At 41.0% G+C, this 15,753-nt stretch overlaps 1 protein-coding gene and 1 long non-coding RNA gene across 9 annotated transcripts in view; one reads left to right on the forward strand and one right to left on the reverse strand.

The window, feature by feature from the left end:
• The window catches only part of LOC111266264 (uncharacterized), a 31,595-nt gene that overhangs the window by 8,492 nt on the left and 7,350 nt on the right, over positions 1–15,753 (forward strand). The window lies entirely within an intron of this gene.
• Positions 2,183–15,678, reverse strand: LOC111266267 (uncharacterized). The gene is made up of 5 exons (XR_002683993.2): positions 15,554–15,678; positions 15,050–15,161; positions 14,184–14,348; positions 13,652–13,800; positions 2,183–2,331 (listed from the first exon to the last, which is right to left on the reverse strand). It is a non-coding gene; the product is annotated as an uncharacterized LOC111266267 (long non-coding RNA).

Raw genomic sequence — 15,753 nt, forward strand, 5'->3', positions numbered from 1 at the left:
AAAGCAAGTTTGCAGAATGTCAGTCAACTGATGATGGAATAGGAACCTGTAAATGGGCGCGAGGTAAACGTTTCGCGGCTCGTTGTCTTCTGAGCACTTGCTGGGTTATGATGTTTTGCTTGAATGAAAGCAAAAGGTAGCGTGAGTACGCTATGGCACTTTTCGTATCTTCATAGTCAGAAGATAGTACATGTTGAGTATTGGAGACTAAATGACAAACCGCCCTTCCTACCGAGTTAGAAACATAATCAAATCGATTGCGGCAGCGATAACAACCAACAGCCTAGGGGGATCCTGTGGCGTCTTTTAGATTAGAGCGCAAAACAAAGTTTAAAAAAATCAAGATGATTGATAAGATTAACTATATACATTTAATGGATCGACACTGCGCATAGTCTATAGTTAGATTGTTAACCTAATGCACTCACAAAGGTCGATTTGAAAGCGTTATTTTACATGAATTATCTATTGCCTACAATAGTTGGCGGTCAGTTCAGCATCGTTTGAATTTAGTTGAGATTTTGCAGTTTTTTTTTTTTATTTCTATTTTATATATGCAGTAGTTGGCACCCCAGTTACCTTTTACCGGCACTAGCGAACCTACCAAAGTATTTTATAGATTTCTATGGATAATTTCTACAAAGCGCCCAACTGCAAGGGTTCAATCTATACTCTGTTCTTATATATTCAATGCAAGATATTCGGAGGATTTTCAAATGAATTTTTCGACCATTCATTGACTGAACGTGAAGCGTCGAAATGATGTTTCATATTCACTAGTATAGTGCCTATTAAAAACAGCTTTTTTTCCTAGCAGACTGGACAAGAGGGGCAGACACAAGCATAGTATAATCCAATACAATATTGGTAATTATTATGACAACAAATGGATCAACATGTCATCGCCCATTGAGCTGTACCATGTATAAACTGTATGGGACCGGTAGAAGTTTGAGTGTGTTATAAATGGATCCGTGGTAATAAACCATTCAGGAATCACTGCTTGCGATGAAGAGATAATTTAGCAACCGATCGTATGATACCATATTCCTGCAGCAACTGTATATATAAGTTTTTTTTAAAGCGTTAAAATTATAGCACGTTCTCAGGAGTATTCGAATTTGTCCGCTGCCACGAGTCGTGCTCGTTTTTTAGTACTCCCTAAACCTAGAATAACTTGGATTAGTTTATCCTTAATTACACTGATATAACTATATGCGTCTATACTGATTGATCAACTCATCGGGTCGAAATGCACGCTTTCGTCGGAGGTCTGACATAATGGCCACAATGCATTCAGCGTTATCATGACAGACTTTCTCTTTGATAAAGTATTCCGCTGAAGTAATCTCACTCAGCGTAAAATCACAACTCGCTTGTTTTTCTCCTCACCTCTTTACCGAGAATATTCAATTTTTTCACCACTGATTACTTTTTTCAACAAATTGGTATCACATCAGTTTATCATGAACAAACATAGGCAACCCTATGCTCACTCCATCCAAATAAAATGTCTCCTTCTTTTATCGGCGAGTTACATAACCAGACAGAATGGCAGTATTGCCTCAATAGACCTAGTGGCAGATGCAGGCCAAGCTATGCACTCAGCTACACATTGGAACTAGCTGTTCACTGGCAAATGCCGTCGCCAGCTAAACGGAAAAAGAAAAAGAGGATCTGGGGTTCAACAAGGGGCAAGCGCCAGTCGACGAACAGGTCATCCTTTGTTGGTCAACATTGTTAAAGAGCGTGAAGAGCTCGTACATCATTTCAGTAAGATCTGCTATTATTCCGCCATCTGAGTATCACCATAAACTAGATCACAAATCAGGCCATGTCCTTCGTCTGTTTGTCTGTCGTTCGTTACTATAGAGAAGGAAAACGAGCAGGATAATGTGGAGGAGAAGTAGCCAAGAATATTGGCAGTATCTGAATACCGCAACTGGATAAGGCTATCACGCTATGCACGGCTCTGTCCGACAACGGGTAACTGACTGGCTAACGACAGCTGCGTCAACTATTCCCTTCAGCATCTTCGCGATATATATATATATAACTATGTATATAATAGATAGTATAATAGACGGTAGCAATTGTAATCTGTTCTTCTTGGTGGTAATTCCGCGTGGCCATCATATTTTGCCTGTTATTGTTGTGGTTCGATCATTTATTTTCGTTTTCTTTTCCGTCTTTTTTGATTTCGTTGTAAGCTCAGTATTATTTGGGTATTCTTGTCACGCACGCCTGCTCATCTCTACGGCCACTGCCTTTGATAGGGCTGCAGCCCAATTATTTCAGACGACAAATAGATTGTTTACATCTCGACGATAACTGCAAAATTACAATAACGGAAAGGACAGAGCACATGGTTTCACTGTTTGTTCCATCATCGATTGTTGGCAGTTCGAAATTATCTGAGGACTGTGTAACAGATTAATGTTAGAAAGACGTAGGTGAGTCCTATTGCTTGTTTGTTCGGTGAGCAGAAATAGCAGTCTATCCGGAAAAATCAGTTCACACATGAACAACACAAATATACCGTCTGAAATGGGTAGGTAGATCATAATCTTTAACGAGACGGTTTTTGTCCGAAGAACGGGGAAACTCTGCGAATCAGTAACCGGTTCCTAGTGAGTTCAGGATGTTAATCGGAACCTGCTGGTCAAGACCGTGCCCGCATCGCCCAAATCCTCTATGAATCCCTTATTAGGTGGCAATTTATGCAACCCTGCCAGCCAAACGGCTACCGCGTCAGTCTATGCCATTACGCTATCGTTTACAGTGTCTCGATTTCCTCTGTCGAGCTTTTTCGGTATTCTTCCGGCGACCAAATGCTATCATTAGCAGCAGACCGGAGTAGCAGCGCAATTTTTTTCCTTTACCCTTATTAAAAATTATAAGTCGACAAAATGATGATAGATCATAGGACTAAAAATAGCATTCAGTCGAACAGCGTCGAGTGCTGTGTAATAAAAACTTGACAAATGCTGACAGATAATAACGATGACTGGTACGGTGGCAAGAATTCGAATACGGTAACAACGCCAGGTCAACTGGTAATTTCGACATTTTTAGTCATTTGAAGAAATTCCCATAGAGGAAGAAGAACCTTGATTGAAAACTGTAGACTGAACGTCACTTCAATAAGTGACAGATGCGCGTAAAGGAAATCTGTAATCCATAAAGCTGCGAGGAACGTACTATCTGTACTAGTAGTTGAATTGTATCACGCGGTAGATAACTAGATATCGGAGAATTGACGAAGGCTGGCCTTACGATGTGCTTTTCGATTTTCAAGGTTTTCCCTTAAATAAAACGGAAAAAATGCAGACACTATGAAAGCTGACAGTGATAAAAGTAGACCAGATTTTATTAGTAAGTATAAGAACTAGTTCAACTTCTTTTTACACACTATCAGTTTTGTTGATGCAGATCTGCCGAATTTAATTCTTGTACGGAAAGACTTGTGTGTACTGTATGTAGCGTTAAAAGTGTTTTTTTTTTTTAGAAAAATAGCCATTTTTGCTGAAAACAGAGGTAGTCCACTGAACATTCACGTCACTCAAGCAGGCAGCCTTCACACAGATAAACGCAACGTACGATTCGCCCCCTCCGATAGAAACTATTTAAAGTTAAAGATGACGTTGAATTGTCTTGAGTATCCACTAGGTCGTTGTGTACTACAATAAGGCTCTGTTTGTTTGTCGTTCGACAGTAGCTCAAGTCATAATTGTACGTCTACAATGAAAATTAGTACCTATGAACATTTGAAATAACAGCAGCTGAAAGTACGGATTGATATGGCGCTCATAATTGCCGCATGGAAAACGTATCTTAATGCAAACAAAACTGTTCGTGTCCTGAGGTCAAGGTGACCCTCGTACGTATTTGAGATGCTGGAAGGATACCGTAATACTCATTGAGTATTAAATTTAAGATTGTTATCTTAAGATCAGTTGAAAGGCGCCCTTATTTTCTGTAGTTGGCGATTTGTCTAAGCAGGCTAAATTATTCGAGCTGTTTGCCTCTTCGCTCCAAATCAACACTAGATCCATCCTTTACCTTGGTGGAATCGAATGACGGAGCCTATCGCATGGCCTGGCGTCGTAAACATTTAACTATACTATCACTATATTCCTGTAGAACTTCTCTTTTGATTATAAACCACATTGTTACGAGACGTCGAGTAGTTCAACTAGCCACGTGGCAGTCGCAAGGCACGCTCGAGCCTTAACATGCCAGGATCCAGAAGCTGGACCTACGGACGGATCATCGATCTCGCTAGGTCAGTTTGACGCTAGAAAGCCTCCAACGCAGGTAACAAAACATTACGACATCAACGTAATATTCTGCCAACATTGCAGCAGCGTTCTTTTTTCAATCAGCCGCGGTTAGGGCACAGCTATTTCCAATAGCTTAACCACGTCAAAGACCACTATGCTTTCTGCCACTACCTGCTGATATCTTTCCCCTACATCCCTCAAATTGTCAGCCTCTTCGGGTAGCGGATCGAGTACCGAATTGTACCGAGAACGAATCACTACTGTTGTTGATCCCTGCTGGCGGACGAACAGACCACTGTGCCTCTAACGGTTCGTGTCGAAGCTGCAGCTGCGACTTCAACTGCCGCCATCGACGAGGATGACGTCGACGTCGTCGTGCCAGTTCGCGCTTCGCTAACTGAAGTAGTCAATCTGCTTATTGTGCACTTCATCTTAGCCGTCATCTGCTCGTTCGATGCGCTATAACTTTACTTTGCGGCAACGAAAGCCAAAGCTTTTCCAGCCAATCATTGCAGCTCTCTTGTATTCGCTTTTGGCCGCGAGCCAACCGCCACGGTTCTGTGCCATAAGTAACGTATGGCTGCATGGAAACAAACAGACGCTGGCCGTGCTTCATTTGGCCTAGCCTTCCATATTTACAATCTTTGTTGGGAGATAGGAAGCACATTGAGCTTTTGAATTTCGGCGGAAGGTCGCTAGATGACCCTCGCTAGAGCGGTAGCACTTGTGTCTATGCGAGTGGCCCCAGCAATAGATATTGCTGTTTGCGTATTTGTCCGACGATGACAGTTAAACGACATTGGGAAAGTCACAGTTAGATATACTGAGACTTAATTACTACTACCGTTATGCGCTGTTGTATGCTCGGCCGAATTTCGTCGATTAACGTCGTGCAACGTAACTGTATGTCCATTATTTGCATAGTCTGTAGCGGTAACGGTTGCCTAGATACTGAGCAATCACACCAACGAAAAAAACAAAACCGTACCTATACTGCAATTGAACTTCGCTTTACCGGAGATTACTGTCGCCGCTGGAGCCGTATACTAAATAGTATTACTAGCGGACCACCAAGCACTGAGATTCCACCATATGGCCTAGAAATAGTGCCTGTGTTTAGCAAGGCATCGCATATATGCATGCACACATGTTTCTGTTCGCTTAAAATAACAACTCCCTGTAAACATGTCCAGTTGCAAAGCTTCAGTTCCCTGCTCGCGAGAGCCGCCTCGAATACTCGGCCATAGCTCAAAACTCAACTCATGACCAAGTGACACATAAACGTAGTAGTAACAACTGTGTCTTTGGTTGCCTATTCGAACTATTATTTGTAAGCTTATTGTTGTACAGCTGGATTTGTTTTTATCCTGTTTCTATTCTGAGTGGAATAGTTGAACCCTTCGAGACAAGATGTCATGCTAGACAAGAACGCCATATTTACAATGGTTGTTTATGCTGAAGACAGTTGATTGTCAATCGCTCTCGTCAAGCTGAAATGAGTAGCTTGGCTCGTACTAATTTCTATAATTGGCGAACGAAACGAATTTTAGCCAATCTTAAGATAGAATCGTATAAACGCTTATAAATGCGGAACTCCACTAGGGTTGATAACGTTTGTATGAGCAGAAATGTTTACAATATAACACATGCAGTTTTTTTTTGGTCATTCAACGAATCGGGGGGTAGTTTTTCCTCACGAAAAAATTATCGACAGGTCGTCATAGCTGCTAGCCGTCCTATATGATAGAGCAATGAACTAACTTATGGTACACACTGGCGAGCACTACGGTAACGGCTAGCAGCATCTGCCGTCAAGAAAATGGAAAGACAAAGAAGAAACAGAATGTTGAGCTGTTCTAGGTACGATCGTAAGCCAGTGTGTGGCTCCGGAAACGAACGACACTCAGGGGAGTGTCTGGACGCTGAATTTAAACCAAATTTTCGTCGTTTACAACTGTGTCGCCAAAGCGTCCAATTAAATGAAAAATGAATGAAAAAAATTTTCAAAATCACATTCGTTTCGTAATGTTTGTGATTACAAACGGTGTTTTTAGCAAACTCACTCTTCACTTGGGTTCTTAAAAGCCGTTATATGAAACGAACGGTAACTGGTAAATTATTAATAGTTTATATAAGCAGGCGAAGGTACTCCAATGCGAGTCTCTGGGAAGACCCACGTTTAATGTGGGCCGCGCAAGCTGAAATTTATGCACAATCAAAATTTACCATAATTTTTATAAAGATTATAAAATAAAATAATAATATAAATTCTAGCAGAATCGAGTAAGTATATTTTCCTCATTGAAGAAGTTGACTACAATAATTTACTACTCTTGCTGTATAGATCAGTCAAACAACATTAACATATATTTCCGCATAAGGTCATTTATTCCATTATTTTCTATAGAATCGTGGCCGGAAGACCGCAGAGACAACTCGACCCATCTGATAGTTGGGGCGAAGTCAGTAAAGTTCGTCTGCCACGCAAAAATGCTCACGTAATGTATGAAAAGATGAACATTGTCTAGTCAATTTAGTCTGCCAACTCGGTTGTACATATCGTGATTTGATTCGAAAAATGCTATGTTATAGCATCATTTTATAATAATAAATTGTTTAGTGGGCTATTATCGTGAAGACACCGGCGAAGGAACCGACACCTTGTTAATGACTGATCTTCAATGAAAAAGGGAAAGTCTTGTATATTGTTTGAATTAATTGTAGAAACATAGAATAGCATAACCTGTAATCCCTTTTTAAAGCAGTGCTCTCAAGTTTTGCTTGTTTTCCCAAAATCAATCCTACTACCGTCTTCAGCAAATATTTTGTTATAAGACAAAGCTATTACATAGATATTTCATCTGATAACAGGATATTGCAGTAGCTTAGGCGGCATGTCTGATCCGTATGGAGTCAGCGACTCGCGTCCAGAGAAGACAGAATTTATTTGCATTACATACAATAATTGCAGGATATGTGAATAGTCGCGCAGCCATAGGACACGCTCGAAAGCTACGGGACCCTACGGATTTATAGGGTTGTCATGGAAAATGCTAAAAGTTGTTTTGAAATTTACGTATAAAGCTAGGCAACCCAGTTAGGGAAGTTGCATGGCCCTTTGAGCCTGAAACTTATCCTAAACATAGCACTTCGCTTGAAATGTACGTCTGATACATTTCTTCTGAAGCTTTATAAGTATTGTACGATTTCGTTTTAATTATTATTAGGTTTTTTTTTTAAGTTACTTATAGCCCAACCCCTCTGTTTGTTGAGAAAGTAGCTGCCCAAAGAAGTCGTTTCAACAGGCGACCCTTGATGGTTTCATAAGCTATAGGCGAATACCACACGACAGGTATGATTAAATGAAAACAGGTATACACGCGGCAAGAGCTAGTTCGTGCGAAAATCCTTTCACCCCCTTAAAGGCTTACTCTCGTAGCAAGGCAAATTCAGTACTGAAAGTAGAACGTAATAATTTTTCTATAGGACGAATTATTGTCCTGACCTGGAAAATAAACAATAAGAGGCGCCTTGAACGTCAACGCTAACCAGATTGACACTATATAGATATAACGCGCTTTAATGCAGTGTAGATTTTTTTGCTTGGGACTCACTTTTTTTATTTACTAGAGATGTTTTGCTTCATCTAGCTTCATAAATCGGTTATTTACACAAATTATCGACATAAGTGCCCTTGATACCATAATTTTTTCAACATGCGTAAAAAGCTGGATATCTTCCTGATAAGTTGGTCATATCCAGAAATAGGATTCAAATGCAACATTCGCTTTGTCCAAGAAATTTGTGGAAAACAGAAGTGTGATATATATTTGCAGGTTATACAGGACCTAACCGACACATCGCTTGTCTTGCAACAACGATGCGTAATTGGCTTTACTTTAAAAGAAGACGGCGCATCGTAATTGTCGGATGACGCAAGAAATGAAGTTCACGGGTGGTCCTTGATCTACATTGGCTCGTTTTACATATTGACATTGAACGAAAAGGTGCATTGTTTTCGAGGCAAAAAGTCAGCACAGTGTGGCCTGTCGGCCTACTACGTGAGCCATCACTAAGATTCACCCCTCAACTGCATGGCGGGTTTTGCTAGTTGCGGCAACTGATGTCGTTGCTGGTATTATCCAATGTGCATGTGCTTTCAATTTTAGTCGTAAGGAGTTAGACCTTCCTTTTCGACGATAGTGTTTCTATGCTTTAAACTGTTTTGCTAATATTGATCATTGCAAAACGTGCGCCTTTAAACAGGGGCCGATTGGTCGAGTCAAAAAAGCGAGCGACTCGCACAATGAACCTGGGTTGACGTGCCCACCTGGGCAAGGCTAAGGATCTATCATTTGTCTGCCTGACATAGCCCAGGCACGCTGCGACGGTCGTGCTTATCGGGAATTGTTGCACAAAACACGCTTGTTTTGTCTTTGGCACGATTGTTTGCGTAACAGGGTCAAGCAAGCGTACCAACGGCTACGATGAGGCTTCCGCGTGTAACATAAGCGTGCCTTCGTAAACTAGCTAAAATTCGCCTGTGATCATTTGGAAGAAACATCAGTATGCCTGCCTGCCTGCCAGCCAGTCAATATTATTAAGGCACAACGTTCCAAAAATGACGGGAGCATTGTACGCGTGAATACAGTCATTGTCGTGCAGTGATGAACGTATATCATTTACGCCTAAATATCCAACGTTCGCTTATGCAGATAATTTAAGTCTCGAAACCAACAGGCTTAACCAAAGCAATTTAACATCTAAGAGATTCTATTTGAAGCACAGTAGGAACTGATTGACGTATCGTAATATCCATAACAGTGGGTAATACACTTCAGACCTAGAATTCACTTAGGTAGTAGTATAATTTCAACAAACTAAACCAATCTGATTTCGTGTCACCGACTGTAGCCGAGTGATAGCCGAGGCTGTACGCGACGATCAGCTGACAGTTGAAGATGGCATTTTCTTTATTGATACCTTATCTGTGTGTCTCTATGTCCATGCTTTATCACTATTCATGTTTATCGCCTTACCACCTGCCACCATTCATCAGCTCCCACGCTTCAGTCTTCAACTTGCTTTAAGCCTTTGTCGTCATTTGTAAACGCGGTCACATCAGCAGCAGTAAACGTCTGTGACTGCGCGTTACAACCTTCCGTAACGAACAACTTCCAACGAACGATTTGAGCTTTGACGGCTTGAATCAATAAGCCACTTAGATGGAGGGGAGACACCACGGCCGAAGGGTATTTCCTCAGGGCTGTAACAGCCCACAATTTGAGTAACATAACCACTACGATAGCCATCTAAGCAAAATCTACTGGCAGCCACCAATGGCATTATTGATGTGGCCACTTCAAAAATGTTCCATGCGTTGATGCGCGCCTATAAAATGGCGTCAAGAGCTCTCGACAATTGGCACAGACATGCGTGCATTGACGGTACGTGAATGATAACTTGTTGTAACGGCACTTAACAACGGCGTGAAAATCAGGCGAACAATGAAAGCTAGACAGATGCCTACCGCCAACAACCCACACGGTAATCATACAGCGTTACATGTAGAGACACATGCACACTTTTTTCGTTGCCGTCAACGTTTCGGAAATGGGCGCATCCAAGGAAGCTTAAACCATATATATATATATATATATATAATATGTGCGGCATTCATGATGATCCTGACAATCACTACGAAGAAAGTTCTACGTGAACTTCAGATTAGTGCATGACTCGCGTCACTAAGATGGTGACTGCTGAGAGCAGGTTAGCTTTGTGCGGCTGTTTGCCGTTATGGATGGTGAGCATGTATTTGTTAGAGATACGCACGCTCTATGTATGTATTAGAGTCTATGAAGACACACTGCACTGTGAACGAATTCGAGGTAAACAAGCAAACATTAACGAAAGTTAAACAGGAGCCGATATTTAGTATAGAAAACGCGTCTCATCGAACAAGATGTTTCGTGAAACCCACTTTCATAACGGTCAGGAGCTGTTTTCTCTTTGTTTACCTGTTACTCAGGCCTCGCGGAGCCCTTATGCTAGAACAGCTGAAAACTGAAATGGAAAATGAATTAAGGAAGTGTTAAGGGATAACACATAGACTAAAAGTGCGTCTACATCTCATTTCGGTTCTTACGTGTCCTTAGGTTTAGCAGATAACTACTATTCTATTGGTCTGTTATGCTCACAAAACGTTTCCGACAGAACCATATTCCACTATAACGTGTTTCCAATGGCAACTATATCTACACCAATCGTTCCCACACCAGCAACCTAGTCTTGACGTCCTCTATACAAGTGGGTCAACAAAGCCTTAATCGGTACTGCTGTGTTATGTCAGACGAGGATCGAAACCATATTGTGCTATGTCATCAACTGACAAGATTACCGTTTTATTTTATTTATACAAATTTAGAAAGCGAAATCTTCTTCATTGTCCCCCTTCCATACCGATTGCCAAACCAAAATTCACTTATATTGTGGAATGAACACACAGATACGCAAGGACACACAAAACGTGGAAAGCGTCGCCGATAGTCAAATACGTAGTAGTCATATAGTAGTATAGTTACAGGGAAAGAAAAGACTGAACTCGGTAAGAGTCGATATTTCAGCCGACGGGCCTGAAAAAATGACAGAAGCATCCCATGCAGCCACCACCGTTGTTAGCGTTGCCGTCGCCACTTGACGTACCAGCTTGCCCCGACGCAAGCAACGACGACACGAATAGCGGCAGCTGATCAACGTGTGCTGCTGAGCTGATCGTTCGCCCCCTGCCTTCGAAGTGGCTCGGTCCATTTCCATTGGAACTCTGCCTATTGTTTACGTACACCGATGAGGATATGCCATAGGTGACAGAGTTTTATTTCAGCTAATCGACTGGGCAGCCGGGCGGCTATTCAGTGAGCCGACAATGCATTTAATGGCTTGCGCCGAGACGGCGCTGTCGATACGATCAGATGCGGAATCATCGATCATGATAACAACAACCGGTCCATAGCTAACCCATTATGACATACTGCCCTGTTGCGTCCAATCGAACCGCTACAATAACATAGAATTCAAACATATACATACAGAGTAAACTATGTAATAACGTAGAGTGTTTGCATCACAGGTGTCCAATCCTGTACAATAGAACTCTCCACGGAATGTTCTCTCGATTAAATTGTGCTGCAGCACCAGTCATTCGAATTGACATTGAAGTCCGTCACGGCGATGGCGAAAGCAATAGTCGTGCTGTTGACGTTAATGGTATTAGCGTAGCCGAAACGATTGGTAGTAAGTGAGGTCGATAAGGCAAATGGTGAAGAACAGTTGATAAATCAATCTAGCCCTCCGGTGGGAGATGTCGTCCGTATGACTCAAGAGATCGTAATGTTAGTTTAACTTCGCTCGATGTATTTTAAGATTAATGAGGACGAAGATGAGGTTCTCAATTATCGCCATAGTAGCTATACGCGGTAGCAATTGTCGCCTGTCTGATGTGTGATGGCCTGTCGATGTTCTAGGTCAATGTTTATGATGACCACCTGCCCCTTGGCGTGGTAACAACTATAGCGGTAGCGATCTTTCCACAGGCGAACGGGCAGAATTAGATTAAATTGAGAAGGTGTCCGTGTCTGTTTAGTACGTAACGTATTTGCCTGTCAATTTTAGGGACGCATTGTGATCCAGGGACATAAAGAGATTTCGTCCGACGGGACGAGATGTGAAACTTTTTACATAGAGAGATTCCAAAAAAAAAAATGTATCGGAAACATTGAATGTGGCACAATTTAGCTTAATTGATGTACAGACGTATTAACGTACAATTTTTACCTTTAGAATTGGTCAACAAATATATATATATTTATTATGGTTAACAAGGTGTAACGTTGTCTAGTGACTCTTCTATGATATAGTTCGTGTTTTCGCAAACGCGCATCGTTTTAAGTGAATATTTACAGACGGACAAGTGTTTAACGGTGTACCCTCGACCCGCCTACATTGAACGTTGCTTTGTACTAAGTCCCAATTCATAATCTCCTGCAAACTAGCGTACCTGAATTCAAAGCGCTTTTATCAGGTCATAAATCACTTCGACGGGTCATCGTCACCTGCAGTGTGTTTTTGTGCTTAAATGTGGGTGGAATGAATGGAGCCAAGATGGAGTCTTAATAGGATTATTTGTGTTACACCCTCACCAGATGCCCGCCTGTCCCTATAGGCAAATTTATGAGTCAAATACCTGCACCTTTTTTTAGGGTAATCATTAGTCATCCCCAGGTATACTTGTAGCAATTCTACAAAGATCGATTTTAGCAATCCAAAGAACGACGCACTGTTCTTAAGTATAGAGTGTGCAAAAGTTGCCTTTAGAGGTAGTCGATCTTTTCGAACGCGATATTTAGACATTTGTACTTGACGAACCATATTTACTTGAACTGCTTTTAGCTATATCGGTATCAAGGATGGGTCAATGGGGTTAAATGATCATTTTCATAGTTTCTTTCGTTGCTTGATTTTGGTGCAAAAAGCGCATCCAGATATGTATTTTTTTCGCTCAAACGGAATACTATTTTTTGGATCTCGTAAGTATCGTATAATATTAATTTCAGTCACCAGCATCGTTTCAACAGTTTGTCAGCTACCCAGGTGCGCTAGTGGGGCACGCTCCACACAAAACCTATCACTTACGCATTGACCCAAGCAGATCCCTCTTCAGATCCAATGAAGGGCCCTCTAGGTGACCGCAACCCACCTCAAGGTTCGCATCATATTATGTGAACCTAATGGAGGCATCTATATTTTCCGTTGAACTTAAGTGGTCACGATCAATTGAAATGGTACCGATCCGACTATGGGGGAAGGGTATGGCACTGAGTGATTTTCAGCTTGTATATCGTATTTCGTCAAACGGCATTCTTGGTACCTCGGTACTAAATTTGACTTAAAAGTTTGTGAAATTGAATCAAGTCAACAACCAGTATAGTTACTAAATTAGGCATGGCTACTGTAAGGTCATTATACGTAACGCGAGGGAAACTTATGGGTTGAAACCGCTTGAATAAACCTTTTTTTTTTTACTTCCAAGTGGCCCACCTCCCCTCACGCCACGCTACCAGAAGGTGTGAGCTGTTTCTTCAAAGCTCTACTACCTTCAACTTTTCCATCGTCGGGATAGAACATGCTGCAACTGCTGAATTTGTTGACTTACGTTATACTCGAAGTAGGAAGCGTTTTTCTCGCCAAAAATAAAGATCCCCAACTCTCAAATAATTCACAAATGGTTCCTAAATTCATTTTAGTGCCTGTAGTGTCGATAGTGTATTAGCTATCGTTATTTGATTAAGTTAAGCAAATGATAACATTACCTCTAGCTTATGTGTTTCCTCTCCGTATGTGGTGCCTTGGCTCAAACATGAACGCCTCCGAACAATGCAAAGAGATCAATCTCGCATTTGACGTTTATCAACGATCATCTCGTGGGATCAGCGTTATGAAAGAAGGCCTTGAAATCATACTTCAGACGGCGGAATCAATCAATCGAGAAAATGTCCCAGTGAAGTATTTGTTAGCCTAACAGATATCCACGTTTCTCTGATCTAGTCAATTGTTTTTTTACGTATTCGCCGATACGTTCGAACTCGCAGAAGATAACTAGGTTTCTTTCTAGGTTTTTATATCTGGTTACATAGTCAGCTAAAAAATGTATACGTATCACGAAGCTCAAAGTGCCAGAAACACAAAATGTCTACGTATACAAATTCGCAGAGAGAAAACGTTCAGCCAGCGCGGTTTAACGATTCCGCCTCATCAACTGGAATAAGTATCATCTGTCTGCAGCTTATATAATCATAACTCATTTTCTAATCGATCGCAGATTTTTGGGCATTGGATACTTACTACGGTATGTTTTTCTGACCCATTTTTTTTCTGGCATAGGCGATGGCGACTGGTTGACATGTAGCAGCCTTGATTTGCAAATAAACTACAAATACATGTTCGAACGCTTGTATGGGCACAGGGCACTGATAGTTCTCGTTGTCGATAATCGTAACGTTATAGGACCTTCCAATAGAATTTAACAAGTATGAATTTATCGTAATTGTTCTTCTCTCATATGTAACACACTTAATATAGACATACAAGCTTAAGTTTGTCGAATTTTTCGATGCTAGGTAAAAAAAATATGTATATATATATATATATATATATATATATATATATATATATACACAAAAGATTAGAATATTTTCAAGCGACACAAACAGTGCCAATAGTTCTACCCTCAGGCATATCCAAATATGTCCGCATGCTACATAGTTGATATCGAACGCATCATCAGGAAGTATGCTAGGTTTAACCAGATATGGCACTGGTTTTCGTCGACGTTATGTTCAATACTTCCGAATCTTGGTTCAATGTTTATCCAATGTTAAAAGAAAACCCAGACAAGAAAATTTTCTTTGATCAAATCGCTCAATCTAACCTAGAAACTTTAAACGCATCCCATAGTAGAGCCATTTCATAACGCGTTATCATTTCCAAATCAATGAAATTCTTATTGCTACATCGCTAAGTAGCTGTGAAAAGAAAACATTACTATCAATAAAGTTCGGCATTTCCATCGATCTGGGCCATTAAAATCACCGACTCACATAATGACACGAACCTCATTTTTCGTACTTCATCGGGTGTTTTTTTAGAAATTTTTTCACAAAAATTTATAACACCCGATGAATCATGAAGTAAAACACATGAACACACACTTGAGTAATTGGCGCTGAGAGATTTCCGAAAAGCTGGAAGCATCATAACAGTCTTCGGGGATAAAACCGTCTGTTTACTTTACAACGCTTTGGTGTCGCCCGTTAATGGTATCTGCAAGGTGAATCACAGGAAAGCTCCGTAGACTGTCACAGTATACATAGCGGATAGTAAGCCTATTTTTAGGTACGTATATTCGACCCTGGACTTTTGTCCTTGGCAGAAACGTATAAGTATGTATTGGTCATTTCACTGTTGTAATAGCCTTCCAAAGTGCTAGAGGTGGCTAAAGCTACTTCGGGCTGGCTGGAACTCTTTTTTGTGTTTCGGCTCACCTAACATACGGTGTCCCTGAACCTTAAACATCCGATTGCTAGATTTACATTGAAGCTCAGTAGAATGTTTATATGAATGCTGTTTATCAATAGTACTTTACATATGTCAAATTTGCCAAGAACCGCATCTTCTAGATGCAGAAAAATTACAAACGGCGGAAAGGATCCTACTTTTTCAAACAAATTCGGTACGTTTAGGCATTCCATACTCCTGGGTCTGGCACTGTTTTCCGATAACGTATCTTCAGAGAATCAGGTCTATCTCAAGTAGATCAAGGACATGAAGCTCAGCTTCATTGTTGTTGAATTCGTACGAGCGTGTTTATATCATAATGATTCGCACTTCAAATGAATGGCGCGGTATGTTCTAT

The sequence above is a fragment of the Varroa jacobsoni genome, unplaced genomic scaffold, assembly GCF_002532875.2.
Source record: "Varroa jacobsoni isolate VJ856 unplaced genomic scaffold, vjacob_1.0 scaffold_1068, whole genome shotgun sequence".
Classification (NCBI taxonomy): Eukaryota; Metazoa; Arthropoda; class Arachnida; order Mesostigmata; family Varroidae; genus Varroa; species Varroa jacobsoni.